Genomic DNA, 3126 nt, shown 5'->3' with positions numbered 1-3126 from the left:
TGAAAAGTTGCAGATCTCTTTAGGAAAGAAACAAAACTCATGTTTCTAACCAAAATGGAATAATTCAGTCAATGGAGACATAATAAAAAGCTGCCATAAAGCAACTGTTTACTTGAAATCTATCTTTTGTGGTGTATTTATATGGGTAAGGAGTGTAAGGATATCATAAGTAGAGTTACCAATTCTTCCAGAAATCAAGGTCATTGAGTTCAGATTCCAACTTTGACCTTGACCCAGGCTTACAGAGATGTAACATGTGCCAATACCTCATATCCACCATACATGGGAGAAACAAGGTATGCAGACAGATCTTCTTCTAAGTATCCCATATGTAGTGGTTTTAATACAGGGTCTCAGATTCGTTGCCATTCTTCACATCCAGATGTGGGCATTTTCCCTTGAATTTGGGCAGGCTTTCCATGGCTTCAAACAGTAGAGCAGGGGTCAGTAAATTATGGCTGGTGGGCCAAATCTAGGCCTCTACCGGCTTTTATAAATGAAGCTTTATTGGAACACAGCCATGTTCCTTAGTATATGTATTGTTTGTGTCTGTTTTCACATCACAGCAGCGGAGCTAAGTAGTTGCAAAAGAGACTGTATGGCGTGTAAAGCCTAAAATATTGACCGTCTGACACTTTATGGAAAAAGGTCTCCAACGCCTGCAATAGTATAAAGTGATACTATGTAACATCTAAGACTAGGTCATAAAAGGTCATGCAGCTTTTGCATGATTCTCCTGGAATGCTTCAACCCTGAACGCTCATTCTTGGGATACTCTATCTTGAATCCTAACTACCACGTTATGAGAAGTCCAAGCCACATGGGCAGCCATCTATAGGCACTCCAGGCAACAGTCTTTGTTGGGCACAGTGTTCAAGTCATCCCATCTCAAGGGCCAGACATGTGAATTAAAATTATCTAGATGATTGCAGCCCCAGCCATTTGAATCCTCATGAGCTGAGGTTTCAGACATCAGTCACAGAGTAGAGACAAGCCATCTCCTCTGCGTACTGTTTGAATCGCTGACCCACAGAATCTGGGCACATATTACAATTTTTGTTTATTTCACCACTAAGTTTGGACTTCTTTATTATGTAGCAATAGATAACTACAGCACTGTGTCTGTACACAGGAGATCTACATTTCACAGAGCACATACTTTTAGATGTGAATGTTGACTGCTCAATTTCTAAGAAGAACGTATACACACATATAGGTACAAAATAGTTATGTATATGTAAATATTAGACCTATATAAACTAATCTATATTATCCATAAAATGAGGGGCCCTTGATAATGGCTAACATTTCTTTTCAGTATTTATTGTGTTCCAAGAACTGATAAATTCTTGCATTGTATGAATTTTTTTAACCCTCATAGCAACTCGCTGAGAGAAGTAATGTTATCTCTATATTATAGATGAGAAAACTGAGGCAAAAACAGATAACATGCTCAAGAGTACTCAACAAGTAAATTTTAGAGTCAAGATTGGAACCCAAGTTCTCAAGGTTTAGATCCCTTACTCTTAGTCACCAAGCTATATACTGAGTAAGGAGATGAAAGCTGAAGCCATTACCTCATGCTCAAGAAGGTAGACAGAAACTTAGCAGGCATGGTTGAAAGAAAACAGGACTTGGAGTCGTAAGTCCAGAGCCTGAGTTATGAAATGAATTCTCCTCTCATCTAGATATAGGTTTGTTTTTAGAAAATGAAAAAGATCACTGCATATTTTGATGGTTAATTTCTGTACTTAATGATTACAAAAGAATGGAATTTTACCAGGGAGCTATTTTGCAATGACATAACTTATTGATTCAAATTCAAACCTTTATTATAAATTCTTGATTCAAAAGCAAATCTTTATTAAGTCTCCGTTGCATCAGAAGTCTTTCCCATTCTTCATTTCTTTTAAAACCCTTTCCTGTCTACTCTTGGCCAAAGCTTGAAGCCTAATTTAACATTGGAAATAAAATAATGAAATAGTCATAACACAGCAATTCCAATGCCTACTGAAATGGAAGCTCTAAATAATTTTCCAGATAATTTAGGAAATCAAAAATATTTACATCATAGATGCAAAGAGAGAAGTTACTTGTGTAATAAAATAAATGGTGAGACAAAAAGTTTCTGGTCAAGTAGATTTGTTTAAATATGAACACTAATTTGAGCTCTATCCCGGTGCTAAAACCCAGTGACAGGTTGCATACAGTTTCTAAAGGGATAGTTCAGTGCATTGGGTCAAATTCATGACATAAAATGTGGTATTATTAGTAGTACTAGAAGACAGAGTGTGACTGTCTTCTTTGGGACATAGATAAAGACCCCAAGTTAGACAATATCAAGCACAAGTTATGTAGAATAAGATATTATCTCAGTCTTTGGAACATGTCATCCAGGATTGAACAAGAGGCAGATTTATTATGAAGTACATGAAGCCAGAGACAGTAAGCAATGAGTGGTAGTTGGTTAAAATAGACAGGTTTTAGAAGTAGAGGCAGGGATGTAGAAAACAAACTTAGGGTTACCAGGGGATTGTGGTGGGGAGGCTAAATTGGGAGATTGGGGCTGAAATATACACACTGCTATACATAAAATAGATAACTAATAAGAACCTGCTCTTCTTATTAGCACAGGGAACTCCACTCAATACTCTGTAATGGGCTATTTGGAAATGACTCTAAAAAAACCTAAAAGTGGATATATGTATATGTATAACGGATTCACTTTGCTGTACACGTGAAATTAACACAACACTGTAAATCAACTATATTCCAATAAAAATTTTTTTTAAAATAGGTTTTAAGAACCATAGTCAGGGAGCAGTGTGGATTGGAAAGACCTGGCAAGAAATGTTTCTGCATCCTCAGACAATGCTCCCCAAGCTGGCTATTGCAAGGGTGAGCATTTAAGAGATCTTTGACCTAAGGAGGACAGAAGATTAACAATCAACCCCAATGTGCATGAATTATTCTCCTCTGTGTTATCAGAAATCAGATGGCATCCTAGAGCAAGGGTCAGCAGATCTTTTCTGTAAAGGGTCAGATAGTAAATATTTTGGATTTTGTGTACCATACCTCTCCGTTGCAACTGCCTATCTGCTGCTGTAGCACAGAAACAGCCATGCA

The sequence above is a fragment of the Mesoplodon bidens genome (genome assembly GCF_964165515.1).
Source record: "Mesoplodon bidens genome assembly, contig: HAP1_SCAFFOLD_402, whole genome shotgun sequence".
Taxonomy (NCBI): Eukaryota; Metazoa; Chordata; class Mammalia; order Artiodactyla; family Ziphiidae; genus Mesoplodon; species Mesoplodon bidens.
The sequence above is the reverse complement of the archived record's forward strand: the minus strand, read 5'-3'. Positions refer to the sequence as shown.